This window comes from Nycticebus coucang, chromosome 8 (assembly GCF_027406575.1).
Source record: "Nycticebus coucang isolate mNycCou1 chromosome 8, mNycCou1.pri, whole genome shotgun sequence".
Lineage (NCBI taxonomy): Eukaryota > Metazoa > Chordata > Mammalia > Primates > Lorisidae > Nycticebus > Nycticebus coucang.
Genome location: NC_069787.1, coordinates 133,935,131 through 133,957,973, shown reverse-complemented (window position 1 = coordinate 133,957,973; position 22,843 = coordinate 133,935,131). Strand labels below are relative to the sequence as shown.

At 46.0% G+C, this 22,843-nt stretch overlaps 1 long non-coding RNA gene across 1 annotated transcript; it reads right to left on the bottom strand.

Annotated features, from left to right (window-relative positions):
• Nucleotides 1–850: 850 nt before the first annotated feature.
• Nucleotides 851–2,626, bottom strand: LOC128592672 (uncharacterized). Its single transcript, XR_008381965.1, has 3 exons — nucleotides 2,469–2,626; nucleotides 1,865–1,947; nucleotides 851–1,035 (listed from the first exon to the last, which is right to left on the bottom strand). It is a non-coding gene; the product is annotated as an uncharacterized LOC128592672 (long non-coding RNA).
• Nucleotides 2,627–22,843: the final 20,217 nt, after the last annotated feature.

Below are 22,843 nucleotides of genomic sequence, written 5' to 3'. Positions count from 1 at the left end.
TATCTTTAACATGCCCCAAACCATGGCTAGGTGGTTCAAAAGAAATTACAAACACTATAAACCTTTCTTTCCCTGTTTTAGCCCTTCCTTTGCCATGGATAGAGTCTCACAATAAGAAATGATTTCAATATGAGATCGTTTCAGAAGAAATAGAGTTCTCAAATGTGCTATTGCCGCTGAACAATATGGGTTAATTGTATAATTGTTCCAACATAATCACTTGGAGAAATCCCTAAAAAGTCCAAGTAGGTATTTCCATTATAGTCCAGTAAAGATATGGGGTTAGAAGATCTACTCAATGGAAATCTTGCTTTTCCAGATCCCTGCAGAACGTTGTTTTCATTTTTATTTCCTTTTCTGGTGCTCTTCAAAACATAGCCAACAGAGGAATGGTAACTTCCACTTAATGAGAGTTCAAAGGCATTTTTGTCCCTCTGTTGTCCCTTTTTGTTAAAAATTAATAAATACTTTTATCATTTCTCATAAATGGATTGTTCTATTTTCATTTTTGTAAAAGGAATAAAAGAGAGAGAGAGGGAAAGGAGAAAGGCAGTAATGAGCTTCTCTGGGCAACGGCAGGCTCCTCTTTCAAGCAACATATAAACAAATTTAAGAGATTCTTAAAGTTTTCCAAAGGCGAAGAGGATGCTATCTTACCTTCATTTTATCAACAAACCAATTTTCAATATTTCTATATTAATTTTATATCACAAATATTTTATCCAGATGCATTTGAAACAGAATTTTTAGTTTTAATTCTCATGCTATCATGTTTGAGGATCAAGCATTTGGAAGATGCATATTTATATTTATAATTTACAGTGGAAGGACGTGTACTTACTGGCAGTCACGTAACAGCAATGATCTGATCCTGATTTTATACAGGTGACTGTGTCAAGTTGCGGTCCATGTAGCTGGGCATCACCAGCTTTTGCCTTTTATTCAAGTGTTCATTCACACACCTGGAGCCTCAGGGTAGAGGATTTAACCATGTGCAGAGGGCCTGGCCGGTAAGAGCTCAGTCTGATAAGGAAGCTGGGAAAGGAATGCAGGAATTTAAAAGAGAAAGTGTAAGCAAAGATAATCAAAATACTTTATCACTTGGCACTTTTAACTCCTGAAAGGGTACTTTCTTCCGGAAAGGGGAGAGGGAGTGGAGGGGCGGGGGGAGGCTGGCTGGAGGGAGGGTAATTGGTGGGAACACACCTTCGGTGCATTTTACAAGGGTACATGTGAAATTTACTAAGTGTAGAGTATAAATGTCTGAACACAATAACTAAGAAAATGCGGTGAAGGCTATGTTAACCAGTTTGATGAAAATATTTCAAATGGTATATAAAACCAGCACATTGTACCCCATGATTGCTTTAGTACATACAGCTATGATTTAATTAAAAATAAAGATAAAAAGAATAAAATACGAGCAAAAAAATAAAATGTAAAGAAAAATAACCTTGGGTAGTATCAGTTTAAAATCTTTGATACTTTCTCATGAGAAATTTGTATATAAACCAGTGTCATTGGCTATGTAAACACATTTTTTAAAAAGAAAAACAAAAAAATACAAAAACAAGCGGCAATCAAGAACATTTAAATTGCACTTTGTAGTACAAACTTTTCCTTTTTTCTTCATTGGGAATAGCTTGTCAGGGCCTAATGATTTATTTAAATGAAAGGATTTTCATAGTCCTAGCATATTAGGAACCTGTACTAATGTTTGCATCTCACGGGTAAACAAGAGATGTCACGCGGAGTTTCCCAGGGAACATAAAATCCTCCCCCCCCCCCTTAATCACATATTCAGTTTAAAACCTCAGCGCTTTGTGGACCCTCTTTATGCTTCTCTCCCATATCCATTGCTCACCTTATTAAAACATGTTGGGGGGAACCTGTGTAAAGGAGTATATTGCTGTCCACTTAGCCTAGTCAGCTACACGGAGGTAAACACTGCAGACAGAATGATTTGAAAAGGGAAGACTGAGGCTTAGGCCTTCAGCACAACCCATCTTTATTCACTTTCTTATCTATCCAAAGTCATCAGATAAAATTAGCCAAAAGTAAAGAACAACTGGAATAATTGAGAACTGACATACCAATTCCTCCTCAGCATAAATATTACAAATGTTACATACAAAGCATGTACACATCATTTCTAATTCTGGGACGTTTTACTTAAAGATAAACCTCAAGGACGCCAGGCTGTCTGTTCTGTTTAATGCCCGATTCTATCAAAGATTAAATGAAACTTTTTTGTGTAACTTGAAGTTAGGGAAGGAAGTCCAACAGCTCACTGCCCCAAGCAGGTGTCAAATCTCCAGCTGCTGACTTGGCGGGACCTCAGGGATTCCTTTCTCAAGGCGTAATCGCCTGCTGCGATTAGCAAAGCTGTTTCAGCAAACAGGGAGGAATTAACCCCTGAGTCTGGCTTCTAGCTGAGAATGGAATTTTCCCTTCTCAGGGCCTCGTACCTCAAGGAGCACATATGAGACTGAGTAACGTTCCAGGGTGCAGTGGACTGTGCCCCTTTAGGAGTAGTTTGGGGTTCTGCGCAGTTCTCAGGGTACCACTTCATTCATCCCAGAGGATCCCCGGGTCCAGGTCCGGCAGGGGCACTCCCCCTGCTCTGTCCACGCTGGGCCTCCACCCCCAGCCTCCACCCCCACAGGCCCAGGGGGGCGCTGAACAAACGGCTGAGAATGGTCCACTGGTGGCTATGCGGCTGAAAACGAAAACAAAACTGTCCATTTTCCAAAGAAAATTACAATCTGTAAGTCTATGTCCTAGAGCTTTAGAAAAGGAGAAATGCGGAAGCAAAGACCTACCTTTAAAAACAAAGCTTATTTTCCTGTTTCCAACTAGAACATTGGAATACCCCTGAGGTATATTTAGAGTCTTTAGAAAAGAAAAGAAAAATAGAAGAAAAGGAATTACCGTGGATTCAAGAATATAAAAATAATTTATATCCCTGGTACTCTGGTGCTTTTTCTTCCAGGCTCTTTAAAGCTTTCTTTCTCTTTTAACCTTCCAGACACATTTTTTTTAATTGATATTTAATATACATGGAGGCCTCAATCTCAAAGGTAGGCTTAAAAATTTTTTTTGTCACAATGTAAATAACCCTCATAAATGCCACTCAGATCAAGTTGTGGAGCATCACCGAACTCACAATCTCAAAGGTGATTTGATGGTTCCCAGCACCGTCCAGCCCTCCACCGTCATCATGGGTTATTTTTGGCTTTAGGTGAGTGGACCCACTGGGCAGTGTGTGCGCTTTGGGGCTGAGCTTCTTCCTGCAGACAGTGCCCGGGAGGCTGCTCTGCATGGTGTACCTGGAGCTCATTTCTTAACGGTTGTATAGTTTTCCATTGTATGAATGTTCCCTATGTGCTGACCTGTCCATTGTGGTCTGGAGGAAAATCACCTTAATCTGAACAAGGAAGGAGAGGCTAGCATCCAGGGGCTTCAGTTTTGCTCCATTTTAAGATTTGCCCCTGTTTCTAGGGTGAGGATTCTCAGGTGTCCTAAGTGATTACTCAGCATTTTTATCAAGGCCTCTGTACCTCGAGGGGCTGGAGCTCTGACGTCGGCCTCCTACTTCCTGGGACACTGCCGATCACTGCCGACCACTGCCGATCACTCCTGATCACTGCCGATCACTGCCGACCACTGCTGATCACCGCCGACCACTGCCGATCACTGGGCTTGGCTCTCCTTCTGGGAGCTGCTGCCTCTGGGTTTCCGGGTGCAGCAGGTGCTTTAACACATCACTCCAGGGAAAAAGACACCACTCTGCTTGTTGCAACGGACCGCCCTGTCGGTGGCCTTCAGTCCGAGGGAGTGCAGGGAGAAGGAACGAGGAAAGTTGAGAGGTCGGCGCAGGAAAGACAGTCTGGCACACCACGGGTTGGAGTAAGCAGCTGTGAATTTATTGGGTACACATGTTGGTATTTATACATTTTTACAGAGCTTACATAATGCAATCTTTTTGCTTACGTGTGCGGGTTATCTTTGCGTTTACAAGTGTGATTTATCATGCATTGTTATGTTTTAACGTTCCGCTTCCGGAGGGTGGCGGTTATTAGTCAACTCTGCCCGTTTCCTCCTATCTCAGTTTCTTATTATCTTTTTAGAACAGCTTGACATCTTCTTTATGTTAATGCTTGACTAATTCTACATTTACTATTTGATCTTATTGTTATCGATAATTATAATTTTGATTTAGAGTAAATTCTTTGACAAGTATTATTTTTCCTATTGATTTTTATTATGCGTGACAATTGGTGAAACAAGATGTTCTGAATAGGACTTTATGGTGGGTGGATGTGTTTCAGTGACTTTGTAACTTATGTAGATAATTTGTATTTCATGTCCTTGGGCTTATCGTCTTAGCTCACTGGTGGGAAAACATCTTTATGTGTTCATTGTTGGTGCCACTGAGTTTAGCAGCTCACAAGGCTGTGCTCTATCTGGATTAGTAGTGCATTGTGCTCATTCTTAGGAAAGTACATATTGACAATTTATCAGAACAAACAGACTCCTGGTACAGGATGACAAACACATGAGTAGACGCCACAATCTTTAAACTTAAGCGGGTAACTGAGTATGCTAGGCAACATTTCTGATGCTGTGCATACTGGGGGCGCTGGGGGCAAAGCTCCGGGGAGCACAAACCACCTTCCCGTCGTTCTGTAACGCGGACAGCACTGCCTCACTACGGCTATATGCCGTGGGCGCGGCATTTCCCCTTTTTTTGTTTTTAAACCGTAGTTCAAAGACTTCTTGGCGTATAGAGTTAATAGAGGAAAACAGATACTGTATGAGACATGGTAACAACAATACAACACAAAATGACAAACAATTAATAATGGTTATGAGCACAATATACTGGATCCAGTTAAGAGGATTGAGTGTTCTAAACCCATTAGTTAAAGATTGAGCTAATGTGTTAAGAGAAGTTATTGGTAAATGAGCTTGACTCATGGCTGTAATATCTTGTTGTAAGCTGTGTAAATTATGTGTTATATTATTGTCTCTCTAGACATCTTGAAGATGTGCTTGTATTTTGTTCCATGAGTTAGATACATTATATGGTAAAGGTGTAATGTAAATGGCTTGAAATGCTGAGTGACATTTTGTTTGTAGTTTCTGTTGTATGTACTTAATGTTCTGACCTAAAGTTAAGACTACCCTTTTTAACACATTTAATTTAGTTTTAAGCTTATTATCTATATTAGCTTGTGTCATTAATGTTAAAGTTATATTATTGTCAAGAGTATTGACATAGTATGTTGTATGCATTTGTTGCACTAAAGCTGTAGTAGCTACAGCAAAAGTAGTGATTATAGAAATTAAAGTTGTAATGTCTAAAATTAAAGCTGTCACAAATTTTTTAGGTCTAATTAATTCATTAAGTGTTTCTAACACTTGTAATGCTGTATTATCATACTATGGATTGCTTTGTAGATTTACAGGTAACATTACATAAGAAGGTTTTTTATAATTAACATAACATTTACTTGTTTATCATGTTGAATATTAAAGGACGCAATACAATTAGTTATTTTTACAAGTTAAAAGTTTTTAAAGGAAATACATAGTTAACTGGATCACATGTAAATTCTTTCATAAATTCTCTTTTATGAGTTTCATTTAACCTGCACAGACCATCTACAAACATTCTAAACTTTCTTGAACTTTTGCCCTGCCTTTTACTTTTTTACATAACTATTCTGTTTCAGGACAAAATTTATCACACAAGATTCTTTCTTTACACAATGTCATTCTCCTTTCTGTTTAATTTCTCTTACTCTCAAAAACTCACTTTCCACCAAACAGGATCCTAGTTTACTATGAAGTCACTTATTCACTCAGCTAAACTGATAATTAGAAGGTTTAAAAGGCAAGAATTTTATCCGTTGACAAAGATTCAGTTTGTAAAAATATTTTTCTTATTTATACAAATTACTAGTGGCAAAGGGCCAATAATAAAGGTTCTAAATCTCACCCTTGGGATTCTGCCAGTGCTGCTGTCTGGGGGCTGTAACACTTGGGAGGTAGGCCCGCCCCACGAAGGGCAGGGGGGCCCCCAGCTTCCTTCTCTGCTGGGCTTTTTCAGCTGTCTTGGAGCCAGTGGAAATGCGCCCGGTGGTTTTGTTTGCTATCGGCGAGTGTACTTTCATTTTCTTCAAGCGGCGGGTGAGATCTTGTAGTAGCTGCTGGCGCCTCCTTCTGCGTTGTCTTTTCCGAATCTGAGTTAACTACTCCTGGAATAACTTCAAAGTTTTTAGTATAATTTGAACTTCTACTAATTATAATTCCAACCGTTCCAGGTAAAAGTTGCCTTTTCATTGCAGTGGGGATTAAAGTAACACTGTCCCATTTGGATAATAAGACATTCTTTTCACTTGTTAAATTTAAACCTGTACTTCTAGGAGTGCCCCGTGAAAGGTCATGAATAGTAAATTCAGGGGCTTGAGGATTCAATGTAGATAAAGGCTGTGTGTTACAAGCTACAGCCTGCTCTCCCTTGGGGCCTGGGCTGGGAGAATGCCTCTTATCTAGTTTTTTGATCTCTGTACGTCCTGATCCTCAGGATCAGTGTCTCCCTTGTTATTTAAGGGGGTTCCATCCTTATGAAACTTTGATTTACATTCATTTTTCCAATGTCGCCCCTTTTTATAACGAGGGCATAAGCCGGGCGGTTCCCCCCTCCGCTTATTGGCATGGGACTGTTTACAGTCCTTCTGCATATGTCCTGGCTTGCCACAATTGTAGCAAGTGTCAGCAGGAGCTCTCGGCCCCTTACCTCCCTTATTGAAGGTATTTTTAATATAGGCGCTGAATTTCTGTCCTTGCATTGCTGCAGCATAGGCCATACTTTGGACTATCGCTGGTGAGGCATCTATGCATGCTTTAATATTCTTGGTTAATGCGTGCCCCATGGTACCTGCTGATTGCTCACACTTAACCGGTCAGCCTTTACCGGCGGGACTGCAGCTCCCTGGTGAGAGCCGCCCTCAACCTTGAAAAAGAAAGAAAGAGAGAGAAGATTACCTGTCCTTCAGGTCCCTGTTCGAGGCGCCACCTGCTACGGACCGCCCAGTCGGTGGCCTGTCCTTCAGGTCCCTGTTCGGGCGCCACCTGCAACGGACCGCCCTGTCGGTGGCCTTCAGTCCGAGGGAGTGCAGGGAGAAGGAACGAGGAAAGTTGAGAGGTCGGCGCAGGAAAGACAGTCTGGCACACCACGGGTTGGAGTAAGCAGCTGTGAATTTATTGGGTACACATGTTGGTATTTATACATTTTTACAGAGCTTACATAATGCAATCTTTTTGCTTACGTGTGCGGGTTATCTTTGCGTTTACAAGTGTGATTTATCATGCATTGTTATGTTTTAACGTTCCGCTTCCGGAGGGTGGCGGTTATTAGTCAACTCTGCCCGTTTCCTCCTATCTCAGTTTCTTATTATCTTTTTAGAACAGCTTGACATCTTCTTTATGTTAATGCTTGACTAATTCTACATTTACTATTTGATCTTATTGTTATTGATAATTATAATTTTGATTTAGAGTAAATTCTTTGACAAGTATTATTTTTCCTATTGATTTTTATTATGCGTGACAATTGGTGAAACAAGATGTTCTGAATAGGACTTTATGGTGGGTGGATGTGTTTCAGTGACTTTGTAACTTATGTAGATAATTTGTATTTCATGTCCTTGGGCTTATCGTCTTAGCTCACTGGTGGGAAAACATCTTTATGTGTTCATTGTTGGTGCCACTGAGTTTAGCAGCTCACAAGGCTGTGCTCTATCTGGATTAGTAGTGCATTGTGCTCATTCTTAGGAAAGTACATATTGACAATTTATCAGAACAAACAGACTCCTGGTACAGGATGACAAACACATGAGTAGACGCCACAATCTTTAAACTTAAGCGGGTAACTGAGTATGCTAGGCAACATTTCTGATGCTGTGCATACTGGGGGCGCTGGGGGCAAAGCTCCGGGGAGCACAAACCACCTTCCCGTCGTTCTGTAACGCGGACAGCACTGCCTCACTACGGCTATATGCCGTGGGCGCGGCAGCTTGTCTGGTCTTCTCTCCCCTCCAGATCTTGGCTGCTCAAGTTCTGATTGCTTTTGTTGCCCAGAACTATTTCTATTTAAATTTTGCATAGCCAAAATAGCAGGAATTTCAGAAACATTAAATTGTTTCTGTTTTTATACAGAGCTATTTATTGAGATCATTATTATGATTTGACCATAGCATAAACCAATTTCCGATATTTTATTGAATGTGTTTTAAAGGAATCATCAAGCTTTGATGTTGTTAAGATACAACCTGTAAAGAGAAGAACAAAATGAACAGCTCGAAAACCGGCAGCAGTGGATGATTTGTGTTTACTTTTGATAGAAATTATGCTGACTTGATCAGAAACGATTCGGTTCTCGAGTTCTGTTGTTTGTATGTATAAGAAAAACTGCTCATATGTTGAAGTTTTTTTCTTGGTCTACTTATACTTATTGAACAATTGGCTCTGTACATTTTAAAATCCTAAAAAGGAACTACATTTTAAGGATATTGAAGATAAATTTTAACCGTATAAAGTGACTTCTAGGGGAGTTTTAATAGTTAGAAGAAACGGAAGATCTCAACCTTTCTTGCCATGATGCTAATTTGAAGATATTTTTAGCTCCATTTCCCTCCATTATACTTCAAAGGCACCCTACGTACAAACACCTTGATTGTGCGAAAGATGATGGATTTGGTATAAAGCTCTGAAAACGTGATCTTGGCCCTACTTTTCTTGGAAACCCCACATTAAAACATTTGGTGGCACTAAATATTGGTAATGAAACTGTCTATAAAACTTTATGTAAATGATCTAAGAATAAAGAAGTGAGTGCAACGAAGTAAATCCTTGTACTCACCAACTTTGTGCGAAGCAGCCAGTTCTCCTGAGAGGCCACTTTCCTCTTTCTCTGCATCTCCGGCGCCCAGGAGGGGCAGCCAGGCAGCAGCTGGGGTGAGTCTGGGGCAGGAGGCCTGGAGACCTCTGCACTTGTCATGGGTCCTCTTCTTCCTCGGGCTCATCATCATCTGAAGCTGAGACCACAGAGGACAGTGCAGGCCTTCGATGCATTGGTTAGAAGAAGGAAAAACTGTACAAAGGTTGACCGAGAAATGAGACAGGGTTTGAACCAGATCGCCAAGGCAGGGAGTGACAGGATGGGCGATTCCTTGAGGGGCCATTTGAAAAGTCTATTGTAGGTGGGGGTGAGGAGGGCCTGGGACAAAGTTAGAACTGCAGCTGACAGAACTGAAGGGGGAGGAAGGAACCATCTCGGCCTGTGAGGGGAGAAAGCAGAGGGCAGGTTGTTTCCGGCTCCTCCAGGAGAACCAGATAAGGCTGGGCACGGTTTAGAAAATACACAGCACAGCGCTTGGCACTGACGTGGGCTGCAAGCTTTTCTGTCACTTCCAGCTCTGTAGTGTCACAAGTACACACAGATGTTCTCGCAGAATTGACACACAGTTGGCCACACATCATATCGACATCCGGACACTCATCAATATCTAGGAAAACTTATCAATATCTGCTCTCAGGCACTGAGAGATGAAATAGACATTTTGGACGAGGAGACACATTTGTGGCCTTTATTAATCTATAACAATGTGCTGCTGTGTAGAAAGCAATCATAGCCCCCATATTTTTCTTAAGTAAACCCTTCCAACTATTTTTTCTTTTATTAATTTTCAAGTTTATTGTCGTTAATCCACAGACAAGGCCATTCTGAGACCAGATTTGTGAAGTTTATATAAACATAAAACTTAAAATAAATTCAGGGCTTTCAGGGTATGTACCATTTTCCAGAACGTTCATTGGCTCTTGAATAATTCAACTTATACAATGGAACATTTACTCTGTGCATAATTCTGTGCAAAGTTTGGGGAAATTTTTAGAGATAGAAGAACCCCAGGCCTCAATCTCATGTGATTTCCTGGTTTATGAACAAGTCCAAGTCCAGACTGTGGTCAATGTGTTTATGATACTAAAAGTTCATGTGTGAAGCGAAGCTTCTAAGATTTCCCTCAGATTGTGGACACATTTTTCATTTGCATGTGTTTATGAAAGTATATACATTCCTACCATACAATCATGTCCTGGCTTACTCTGCTTAAGAGCAGATGGTACACGAAATTAAAAAAAAAAATTGGCTGTGTCAATTGGATGGAATATGGTAAACGATAACGTACTCTGCTGTGTTTAGAATGTAGATAGAGTTGTGAGTTCTGTGCAGTTATCTGCACTGCCACGCTAAATCATTCCTAAAAGAACTAAGGAATGTGTTTCTTTGTGAACCCTGTTTTCTCTGAGGCATGGAAGCCTTATGCGATTTAACTATTATAGAATAGATACCAATCTTCTAACCTTTGCTTTAATTTTACGAATATGGTCCAGAACAGTGGTAATAATGATTTCACAAAGATTTTCTTTTGTTATTTATTTTAAATATTAAGGGGCTTAAGCCAGGCCTCGTGGCGCACGCACCATAAGAACAGGTTTATAGAGCACATGGGTATGTTTTATCCCACACTGCCCTCCCGCAAGGCCCAGGCTTGGTTTCTCGTGTGCTCAACGTCTCTGTGTGCCCATGTGCATCCACGGTTAGCTTCCACTTGGTAGCGAGAATACATGATACTTGGTTTTCCATTCCTGGATATTCTGCTTAGGACAATGGTCTCCAGTTCCATCCAAGTTTCTGCCAACGATGCTGTCATTCCTTCTTTTGGTTGAGTTGTATTAAATGGTGTGTATGTATGTGCATGTGAGTCTGTGTGTGTATTTGTGTGTGTGTGTTTGTATGTATACTGTCCAGAAAGTGTCTAGCCGTCTACTCTGGAGAATGCAGATACACATGGGTGGATACCTCATTGACGTCTACTCTGGAGAATGCCGATATACATCGCTAGATACTTACTGACGTCTGCGCTGGAGAATGCAGACAGACATGGCTGGATATTTACTGACGTCTGCTCTGGAGAATGCAGACATACATGGCTGGAAACTTCCTGATGTCTGCTCTGGAGAATGCAGACATACATGTCTGGAAACTTACTGACGTCTGCTCTGGAGATGCAGACATACATGGCTGGATACTTACTGATGTCTGCTCTGGAGAATGCAGACAGACATGGCTGGATACTCACTGACGTCTGCTCTGGAGAATGCAGACATACATGGCTGGATACTTACTGACATCTGCCCTGGAAAATGCAGAAATACATGGCTGGATACTTACTGACATCTGCTCTGGAGAATGCAGACATACATGGCTGGATACTTACTGACGTCTGCCCTGGAGAATGCAGACATACATGGCTGGATACTTACTGACGTCTGCCCTGGAGAATGCAGACATACATGGCTGGATACTTACTGACGTCTGCCCTGGAGAATGCAGACATACATGGCTGGATACTTACTGACGTCTGCCCTGGAGAATGCAGACATACATGGCTGGATACTTACTGATGTCTGCTCTGGAGAATGCAGACAGACATGGCTGGATACTTACTGACGTCTCCTCTGGAGATGCAGACAGACATGGCTGGATACTTACTGACGTCTGCCCTGGAGATGCAGACAGACATGGCTGGATACTTACTGACGTCTGCTCTGGAGATGCAGACAGACATGGCTGGATAGTTACTGATGTCTACTCTCGAGAATGCAGACAGACATGGCTGGATCCCTCACTGACAGCCCTCAGATACATACACCCCACATTGTCCTTGTCCAGTGATAAACTGAGAGACACTTAGGCTGACTCCACATCTTTGCAGAGGTGAATTGTGCTGTGATAAACATTTGAGAGCAGCTGTTCTTTTTAAAAATGCCTTCGTTTCTTTGCGTAGATACCCCATATGGGACTGCTGGATCGAATGGTAGGGATACTTTCATCTCCTTGAGGTATGTACATGCTGTTTTTCATAGAGGTTGTACTAATTTGTACTCCCACCAACAGTGTATAACTGCTTCTTTCTCTCTGCACCTGTGCCAGCGTTTATTATTGTTTTTTTCTAACTTTTTATAATGGACATTATGATAGGGTAAGGTAGTATTTCATTGTAGTTCTATTAGCATTGTCCTGATGATTAGTGGTGTTGAACATTTTTTCATGGGTTTGATGGCCATTTCCTTCCTTCCTTCCTTCCTTCCTTCCTTCCTTCCTTCCTTCCTTCCTTCCTTCCTTCCTTCCAGACAGAGGGTCACTTTGTTACCTTTGGTAGACTGCTGTGGTTTCACAGCTCACAGCAACCTCAAACTTGTGGGCAGAGGTGACCCTTTTGCTGTGGCCTTTCATTTTTAGTAGAGACAGGGTCTTGCTCTTGCTCAGGCTGGTCTCAAACTCCTGAGCTCAAGCGACCCACCTGCCTCGGCCTCCCAGAGTGCTGAGATTACAGGCATGAACCACCGCATCTGCCCTTGTTGGCCATTTTTCCATCTGCTTTTGAAAAACTCCTGTCATCTTTTTTGTCCACTTTTTGATGGGGTTGTTTTATTCTTGGTGATTTGTTTGAGTGCTTCGTAGAGTATTAATATGAGCCTTTTGTCAGAAGTGTAGACGGTGAACATTTTCTCCCGTTTGATAGGCTGTCTATTCATTCCATTGATTATTTCCTTGGCTGGGCTGAAATTTTCTAATTTAATCAAGACTCATGTATTTATGTTGTGGCTGTATTTGTCTTGGGATCTTCGTCATAAGTTCTTTGCCTAGGCCCTTGTCTAGAATAGTTTTCTGTATGTTTTCTTCTAGAATTGTTGTTTCAAGCCTTGCCTACAAGTCATTTACCCATCTTGAATTAATTTTTGTAAATGGTGGACACAGGGGTCCTATTTCACTCTCCTATACGTGGCTGCCCAACTTTCCCAACACCATTTATTGAGTAAGACTTCCCATCTTCAGTGTATGTAGTTGTCTGCTTTGTCAAAGATCAGTTGGTTGTGGGTAGATGTTTTTTTTCTAGGTTCTCTATTCTGTTCCATTGGTCTGTGTCTCATCTTTGGTGACTGCAGCTTTGTATTATGTTGTATAATTTGAAGTCAAGTAATGTTATGCCTGCAGATTTGTTCTTTTTGCTTAAAATTGCTTTGGCTCTTCGGCTCTTTTGGATTTTCAAATGAAGTTTTGGATTTTTTTTTTCTAGATGTATGAACTAATACTTTGCTATTTCGATGAGGATTGCAACGAATCTGTAAATTGCGTTGGTCAGAATGGACGTTTTGATGATGTTGATTCTACTAATCCATGAGCAAGAAATGTTTTTACATTTGTTTGCAGCATCTGTGATTTCTTCCATTGGTGTTTTGTATTATTCTCCCTGTAGACATCTATCACTTGCTTGAATAAATACATTCCCAAGAACTTCACTGTCTTCGTAGCTTTGGTGAATGTAGATACCATGAGAGTCCTTGATTTGCCTCTTGGCTTAACTGTTATTAGTATCTAGAAATGTTACAGATTTGTGTACCTCAATTTTGTAACCTGAGACTCTGCTGAATTTATTTATCCATTCCAGTATCCACCAAAACTTTTGGTGGAGTATTTGGGGTTTTCTAGAGATACAAGATCATATCATCAGCAAATAGGAATAGCTTGACTGCCCTTCTAGATTTGGACACCTTTATTCCTTTCTCTTGCCTGATGGCTCTGGCTGGGACCTTCATGCAGTGCTTTAAGAAGTGACAGTGGTGGGCACCCTTGTTGGGAATGCTTCCAACTTTTCTACATTCAGTATAATAGGGCTTTGAGTTTGTCACATGTGGCTTTTGTAATTTTGAGATATGTTCCTTAAGTACCTAGTTTGTTAAGAGTTTTTATCATGAAACAGTGCTGGGTTTTATCAAGTGCTTTTTCTGCATCTCCCAAGACAATCATTCGGTCTCTGTCTCTGTTTCTGCGGTGAATCGTGTCTATTAGTTTGTGCATGTTGAACCCTTCTGCATCGCTGGAATGAAACCTACTTGATCACAGTGGGTTACCTCTTTGATGCACTGCTAGGCTCAATTTGCAGCATTTTGTTGCGTATTTCTGCCTCTGTGTTCATAAGTGACATTTGTCTGAGAGTCTGCTCTTGTTGTATTCTTCCCTGGCTCTGGTGTCAAGGCAACACTGGCTTCACAGATGGATTCAGGAGGATTCCCTTCTCAATGTTATGAAATTGTTTCTGTAGGTACCAATTTCCTTTTGTGAGTCTTGCAGACTTGGGCTGTGAATCCTTCTGGTCCAGGGCTTTTTTGTTGTTGGAAGATTATTTATTATTGCTTCAATCTCAATGCTGGTAATTGGTCTGTTGGTAATTTCTATTTCTTTCTGATTTAGGCTTGGGGGGGGGGGTGTGTGTTTCCAGGAGTTTATCCATTTCTTCTAGTTTTTCTAGTAATCTGTCTGTTCAGAGGTTTTGTGATATTGTGTGTTTCTCCAGTATCAGTTGTAATATAATCCTTCACACTTAGGAGTGAGGTCATTTGAATCTTTTCTCTTCTATTTGTGGTTAATCTTACTAGTGGTCTACCAATTTATCCTTTCAAAGAACCTACTTTTTATTTTATTAATCCTTTGTGTTTTCCTGATATTTAAAAAATCTCCTTTGGTTGGGGTTCATTGCTGTGGGTCTGTTGTGATCCTTGGGGTTGGGGTGTGAAAGCTTGTTTTTATGTTGCCAGAATTTTTTTTTTTCTGTTTTTGTCTCATATTAAACATTTTCTTTCAGGTCAGGACTGAGTGGTTTGCAGTCTGCCTGCTCTCCTTTGCTGGGAACTCTCCCACTGCTTAGTGAGAAGGAAGAGAGGTCCCTGGACAGTGCTTTTGTCTCCTAATCCAGAGGACTGACCCAGAGAGAGGGGTGGACACACCGAGACCCTCCTCTCAATCCCAGGAGGGTGTCACAGCCCCAGTGGATTGTGGGAGATACTCCTTCAGACTGGGGGATGGGTCCCCAGGTGCTGTTGGAAAGTTGGGCAGGGGACTTCACAAGTTCCTCTTCAGAGACCTTGGTGGGAACCTGGAGGCTGCAGTCAGTAGTGGCACTTTGGCAGGTGCCTGGATGCAAAATGAGACCTGGCCCCATCCTGAGGAATCTTCTTGAGAAGTGTTGGTTGGTGCCTAAGCCTCTGTTGGAAGTTTAGGCAGAGGACAGGGTGGGAATCTCTGCATTGAGGCAGGTAATACATGAGATTGTACCATTTGTGTCCCCCTGTGGTGGTGGCAGTGGCTATTAGGTGAGGTTATGTAGGCAGTGGCTGCAGGTGTCAGGGCTGCAGGGGTTTGCTCTAGGGCCAGGTGTAATGGCAGCTGTGACAGGAGCTTGTGTGGTTCATGGGTCCACATGGAGAGCTGGACTGTGGGCAGGACATCACACAGGGCTGGTGTGTGGCTCATGGGTCCAGGTGGAGAGCTGGACTGTGGGCAGGACATCACACAGGGCTGGTGTGTGGCTCATGGGTCCAGGTGGAGAGCTGGTCTGCGGGCAGGACATCACACAGGGCTGGTGTGTGGCTCATGGTCCAGGTGGAGAGCTGGACTGCGGGCAGGACATCACACAGGGCTGGTGTGTGGCTCATGGGTCCATGTTGAGAGCTGGCCTGTGGGCAGGACATCACACAGGGCTGGTGCGTGGCTCATGGTAAAGGTGGAGAGCTGGACTGCGGGCAGGACATCACACAGGGCTGATGTGTGGCTCATGGTCCAGGTGGAGAGCTGGACTGCGGGCAGGACATCACACAGGGCTGATGTGTGGCTCATGGTCCAGGTGGAGAGCTGGACTGCGGGCAGGACATCACACAGGGCTGGTGTGTGGCTCATGGGTCCATGTTGAGAGCTGGCCTGTGGGCAGGACATCACACAGGGCTGGTGTGTGGCTCATGGGTCCAGGTGGAGAGCTGGACTGCAGGCAGGACATCACGCAGGGCTGGTGTGAGGCTCATGGGTCCAGGTGGACAGCTCGACTGCGGGCAGGACATCACACAGGGCTGGTGTGTGGCTCGTGGGTCCAGGTGGAGAGCTGGACTACAGGCAGGACATCACACAGGGCTGGTGTGTGGCTCGTGGGTCCAGGTGGAGAGCTGGACTGCAGGCAGGACATCACACAGGGCTGGTGTGTGGCTCATGGTCCAGGTGGAAAGCTGGACTGAGGGCAGGACATCACACAGGGCTGGTGTGTGGCTTGTGGGTCCAGGTGGAGAGCTGGATTGCAAGCAGGATATCACACAGGGATGGTGTGTGGCTCATGGGTCCATGTGCAGAGCTGGTCTGCGGACAGGACATCACACAGGGCTGATGTGTTGCTCATGGGTCCAGGTGGAGAGCTGGACTGTGGGCAGGACATCACACAGGGCTGGTGTGTGGCTCATGGTCCAGGTGGAGCGCTGGACTGCGGGCAGGACATCACACAGGGCTGGTATGTGGCTCATGGGTCCATGTTGAGAGCTGGCCTGTGGGCAGGACATCACACAGGGCTGGTGTGTGGCTCATGGTCCAGGTGGAAAGCTGGACTGAGGGCAGGACATCACACAGGGCTGGTGTGTGGCTTGTGGGTCCAGGTGGAGAGCTGGATTGCAAGCAGGATATCACACAGGGATGGTGTGTGGCTCATGGGTCCATGTGCAGAGCTGGTCTGCGGACAGGACATCACACAGGGCTGATGTGTTGCTCATGGGTCCAGGTGGAGAGCTGGACTGTGGGCAGGACATCACACAGGGCTGGTGTGTGGCTCATGGTCCAGGTGGAGAGCTGGTCTGCAGGCAGGACATCACACAGGGCTGTTGTGTGGCTCATGGTCCATGTGGAGAGCTGGACTGCGGGCAGGACATCACATAGGGCTGGTGTGTGGCTCATGGGTCCAGGTGGAGAGCTGGACTGCGGGCAGGACATCACACAGGGCTGGTGTGTGGCTCATGGGTCCAGGTGGAGAGCTGGACTGCGGGCAGGACATCACACAGGGCTGGTGTGTGGCTCATGGGTCCAGGTGGAGAGCTGGACTGCGGGAAGGACATCACAAAGGGCTGGTGTGTGGCTCATGGGTCCAGGTGGAGAGCTAGACTGCGGGCAGGACATCACACAGGGCTGGTGTGTGGCTCATGGTCCAGGTGGAGCGCTGGACTGCGGGCAGGACATCACACAGGGCTGGTGTGTGGCTCATGGGTCCAGGTGGAGAGCTGGACTGTGGGCAGGACATCACACAGGGCTGGTGTGTGGCTCATGGTAAAGGTGGAGAGCTGGACTGCGGGCAGAACATCACACAGGGCTGGTGTGTGGCTCATGGGTCCAGGTGGACAGCTGGACTGCGGGCAGGATATCACACACGGCTGGTGTGTGGCTCATGGGTCCAGGTGGAGAGCTGGACTGCAGGCAGGACATCACGCAGGGCTGGTGTGAGGCTCATGGGTCCAGGTGGACAGCTCGACTGCGGGCAGGACATCACACAGGGCTGGTGTGTGGCTCGTGGGTCCAGGTGGAGAGCTGGACTACAGGCAGGACATCACACAGGGCTGGTGTGTGGCTCGTGGGTCCAGGTGGAGAGCTGGACTGCAGGCAGGACATCACACAGGGCTGGTGTGTGGCTCATGGTCCAGGTGGAAAGCTGGACTGAGGGCAGGACATCACACAGGGCTGGTGTGTGGCTTGTGGGTCCAGGTGGAGAGCTGGATTGCAAGCAGGATATCACACAGGGATGGTGTGTGGCTCATGGGTCCATGTGCAGAGCTGGTCTGCGGACAGGACATCACACAGGGCTGATGTGTTGCTCATGGGTCCAGGTGGAGAGCTGGACTGTGGGCAGGACATCACACAGGGCTGGTGTGTGGCTCATGGTCCAGGTGGAGAGCTGGTCTGCAGGCAGGACATCACACAGGGCTGTTGTGTGGCTCATGGTCCATGTGGAGAGCTGGACTGCGGGCAGGACATCACATAGGGCTGGTGTGTGGCTCATGGGTCCAGGTGGAGAGCTGGACTGCGGGCAGGACATCACACAGGGCTGGTGTGTGGCTCATGGGTCCAGGTGGAGAGCTGGACTGCGGGCAGGACATCACACAGGGCTGGTGTGTGGCTCATGGGTCCAGGTGGAGAGCTGGACTGCGGGAAGGACATCACAAAGGGCTGGTGTGTGGCTCATGGGTCCAGGTGGAGAGCTAGACTGCGGGCAGGACATCACACAGGGCTGGTGTGTGGCTCATGGTCCAGGTGGAGCGCTGGACTGCGGGCAGGACATCACACAGGGCTGGTGTGTGGCTCATGGGTCCAGGTGGAGAGCTGGACTGTGGGCAGGACATCACACAGGGCTGGTGTGTGGCTCATGGGTCCAGGTGGAGAGCTGGACTGCGGGCAGTACATCACACAGGGCTGGTGTGTGGCTCATGGTTCCAGGTGGAGAGCTGGACTGCGGGCAGGACATCACACAGGGCTGGTGTGTGGCTCATGGGTCCAGGTGGAGAGCTGGACTGCGGGCAGGACATCGCACAGGGCTGGTGTGTGGCTCATGGTCCATGTGGAGAGCTAGACTGCAGGCAGGACATCACACAGGGCTGGTGTGTGGCTCATGGTCCATGTGGAGAGCTAGACTGCAGGCAGGACATCACACAGGGCTGGTGTGTGGCTCATGGTCCAGTGGAGAGCTGGACTGCGGGCAGGACATCACACAGGACTGGTGTGTGGCTCATGGGTCCAGGTGGAGAGCTGGTCTGCGGGCAGGACATCACACAGGGCTGGTGTGTGGCTCATGGTCCAGGTGGAGAGCTGGACTGCGGGCAGGACATCACACAGGGCTGGTGTGTGGCTCATGGGTCCATGTTGAGAGCTGGCCTGTGGGCAGGACATCACACAGGGCTGGTGCGTGGCTCATGGTAAAGGTGGAGAGCTGGACTGCGGGCAGGACATCACACAGGGCTGATGTGTGGCTCATGGTCCAGGTGGAGAGCTGGACTGCGGGCAGGACATCACACAGGGCTGGTGTGTGGCTCGTGGGTCCAGGTGGAGAGCTGGACTGCAGGCAGGACATCACACAGGGCTGGTGTGTGGCTCATGGGTCCAGGTGGACAGCTGGACTGCGGGCAGGATATCACACACGGCTGGTGTGTGGCTCATGGGTCCAGGTGGAGAGCTGGACTGCAGGCAGGACATCACGCAGGGCTGGTGTGAGGCTCATGGGTCCAGGTGGACAGCTCGACTGCGGGCAGGACATCACACAGGGCTGGTGTGTGGCTCGTGGGTCCAGGTGGAGAGCTGGACTACAGGCAGGACATCACACAGGGCTGGTGTGTGGCTCGTGGGTCCAGGTGGAGAGCTGGACTGCAGGCAGGACATCACACAGGGCTGGTGTGTGGCTCATGGTCCAGGTGGAAAGCTGGACTGAGGGCAGGACATCACACAGGGCTGGTGTGTGGCTTGTGGGTCCAGGTGGAGAGCTGGATTGCAAGCAGGATATCACACAGGGATGGTGTGTGGCTCATGGGTCCATGTGCAGAGCTGGTCTGCGGACAGGACATCACACAGGGCTGATGTGTTGCTCATGGGTCCAGGTGGAGAGCTGGACTGTGGGCAGGACATCACACAGGGCTGGTGTGTGGCTCATGGTCCAGGTGGAGAGCTGGTCTGCAGGCAGGACATCACACAGGGCTGTTGTGTGGCTCATGGTCCATGTGGAGAGCTGGACTGCGGGCAGGACATCACATAGGGCTGGTGTGTGGCTCATGGGTCCAGGTGGAGAGCTGGACTGCGGGCAGGACATCACACAGGGCTGGTGTGTGGCTCATGGGTCCAGGTGGAGAGCTGGACTGTGGGCAGGACATCACACAGGGCTGGTGTGTGGCTCATGGTCCATGTGGAGAGCTGGACTGTGGGCAGGACTTCACACAGGGCTGGTGTGTGGCTCATGGTCCATGTGGAGAGCTGGACTGCAGGCAGGACATCACACAGGGCTGGTGTGTGGCTCATGGTCCAGGTGGAGAGCTGGACTGTGGGCAGGACTTCACACAGGGCTGGTGTGTGGCTCATGGTCCAGGTGGAGAGCTGGACTGCAGGCAGGACATCACACAGGGCTGGTGTGTGGCTCATGGTCCATGTGGAGAGCTGGACTGTGGGCAGGACATCACACAGGGCTGGTGTGTGGCTCATGGTCCAGGTGGAGCGCTGGACTGCAGGCAGGACATCACACAGGGCTGGTGTGTGGCTCATGGTCCAGGTGGAGCGCTGGGTTGTGTGCAGGACATCACACAGGGCTGGTGTGTGGCTCATGGTCCAGGTGGAGCGCTGGGTTGTGTGCAGGACATCACACAGGGCTAGGGCCTCCTTGTTCTACTTATTGCTCAGGTCTGTGAGGATGTGGCCTGTCATCCAACACAAAAACCAAGAGGCATGGCTGCTACTTGTCATAGGGGCGACGTGGACATGGACCTCCTCTAGATGTCATGGAGCCACGTGGACATGGACCTCCCCCACATGGTATGGGGACATGGGGCATTTTTCTCCAGTTGGTGTGTAGGACCTTGAGCATCTGTCCTATCAGGTGGCACATGGGTCTGTAGGCACAGGGACTTTTGTTTGGTGCCTAGGTGCCTGGGCAACCTGGGCAACCTAGGAACTGAGGCCAGCAGATTCCTGTGGAGCTCACTCTCCAATGCAACCTCACCATGCTGCCTCCAGGCAGTTCCCTGAGCACAGAAGAGGCCTGTGTGTGTGTGTGTGGGGGGGTGCTTTCGCAGCTCGTGTCACAGTGTACTGTGGGTATCCTGGGGCCTTGGGATTCTCTCCTTTGTCACTGCCATACAGGGAGAGGCCTCTGCCAGGTGCCTTTGACTGGCAAGTGGGTGTCCAAGTCCCTGTGTCCTTCACTCTGAGCATCTTCACAGTTCAGTTGATCTGCGATGCTCTCTTCTCAGGGTGCACCTGTGGGTTTCTGGTTTTCTCTTGGACAGCAGTGTGTGGGGGCTACTTCTAGTCTTCTATCGTGGCCTCCCACGAAATTATACATTTAAGGTAAACTTTTCAAAGTAAATTTAAAGCAATGAGTGATTTCTATGAGCTATTTTTAATGTATAAACAAAGTCAACTACTCACTAAATACAAATGTTTCTATATTTAAAAAAATACATAAGCAAGAAACACTCAAAAGTTAAATGAAGTCATTTTAACAGCTTATCTAGAAAATTATAAAATGACTCATCTTAAAAAATTTACATTAGCTTTATTAATATGAGAAATGGAAGGGATTCTGAGACAGATTTGGACCATGGCTCAGGAACTAGAAATCATTTTAGTCTCTAATTAAAAATCTCATTGACAATGACTTTCAGTAACCAACTTTTTAATTCCAGTCCAGCTTACCATGGGTGATTCTTATGGCAGTCTGCCTGCCAAAGCATCTCATTTGCATATCAAATTAGGTGAAAGGGATTCTGAACATGATAATAAAAATAGCTACGTTTAGTCGAATGTTTTTTTCTTTATGGACCACTGTACTCGGTTACATTTATTATTACTTTTTTCTTTATGGACCACTGTACTCGGTTACATTTATTATTACTTTCCTTAACTTACCCACTAATCCTATATGATTCTTATTTCACTGATGAACAGCCTAAACTCATAAAAATCAGAGTTCTTCAGGGTCGTATGATGGCAGCTCTGAGCACCACACCAACTCCAAGTCACCTGAGGTCAGAGGCTTCCCTTTCCCACCCGAGTCTTAGATGTTCTGTATTTATTGCTCCTTCAGTTCTGTTATTTCAGGTGGGGTCTCAGGAACTTATCAGCACATGAACAACCATCGGAACTGACTGAAAAGCCCCCCTAACAGGTGCTTTCCTGGCCTCCTGAATAGCTGATGCACAGCTGGGCACAGCAGGCGTCTGCATTCTCACATTCATCAGTGTCTGAAGGGGGAAAAGATGTTCCCATTATTGCAAAGACAGGAACTTACTGATCCTATGTAAGCACTGATAAGCCTCTCTTCTGAATCAAAACTGTCCTGCTAATCATTTTCTATTTCTCAGGCCACATAAAGCAAACATGGAAGAAACTGCAACTATCGTGTAACACATAACACTTTTGGTTTATGTTTTTCACATGCCTCTTCTATGCTTGTTATTTATTTTAAAAGAATGTAAATTATCTCCTAATGCATTTATAAGCAGATGAGAAGAGACCTCTGCTATTTTTTTTTTTTAGTCTAAACAGCAATCTGACTTAATAAACAGAGAAACTGATAAACAGAAAACAGCTTGAGAAAGAAGAGGCAAAAATGCCACGTAGTGAACATTTGACAGGTGCACAGAGGGGACAGGTGTGGACTCCACGACGTGTCTGTGCTTCTAGAACTGAAAATCAAAGCATGTTCCCAAGCCAAAGTAACTCATGTGACTGGAGAGAGAAGTTCTAATTTCAGTTTGAGAGTAGCCAGAATGCTTACTTTAAATATTAGGTTTTAAATTGTAAGACATTTCAGAGCATTTGCTTGTGATTGTGACTGGGATGAGTGAGGTCTGTGGTCCTTGTCCCATCTGTGACAGCTCTACCATGGACAGTCCTGTCACAAGAACAGCTTTCCAAATAATGATCTTCTAGTCTCCTTTAGCACTAGTATTTTAGAATTCTCTAATCCTGACTTTTTCTTCTTAAGAAATAAACTCCCTGAGGAGACTAGCCATGCACCAAAAGATGTCAGACTAAAAGTCTTTAGCCTAGGGATAGCCCGCGTGGCCGGGGCTTGAGGCGATCATTTCTAACACGATTAGCCAGCGAGGGGCAGCAGAAGCCCCACTCCTGCTTTCCTTCCACAGGCTGCAC